Raw genomic sequence first — 470 nt, forward strand, 5'->3', positions numbered from 1 at the left:
TATATATATATATATATATATATATACATACATGCATGCTCCCTAATAACTCGAGAACGAAAACACCGATTTGGATCATGTTTTTCAGAAGATTGTATAGAAAATAACAAAATTTCATTGATAAAAAACATTGTAATAGATTAAAATATGTGCTGTTATGGAAGAAGAATTTTTTTTTTAAAAATTTAAAACATCCTTATTATTAAAGCCTACTAAACTCAAAGTTTAAGTGCAGAAGTAAAGCGTGCTAGAAACAAATATGAAGGCAAACATACGCTATCAAAATTGAAAAAGTATTATGTTTCAATTTCAAGATATTTGAATTTATTATATTCTAATACTAAAACGTTCTAATACCAACTATAAGAAAACTATTTATTATTTACATCTTTTTTGATTACGCATTTGAAATTCTCAAATTTTATTTTACCATCGAATAAATGAAATATACACTTTATAAAAAATAAAAT

This window comes from Parasteatoda tepidariorum, chromosome 6 (genome assembly GCF_043381705.1).
Source record: "Parasteatoda tepidariorum isolate YZ-2023 chromosome 6, CAS_Ptep_4.0, whole genome shotgun sequence".
Taxonomy (NCBI): domain Eukaryota; kingdom Metazoa; phylum Arthropoda; class Arachnida; order Araneae; family Theridiidae; genus Parasteatoda; species Parasteatoda tepidariorum.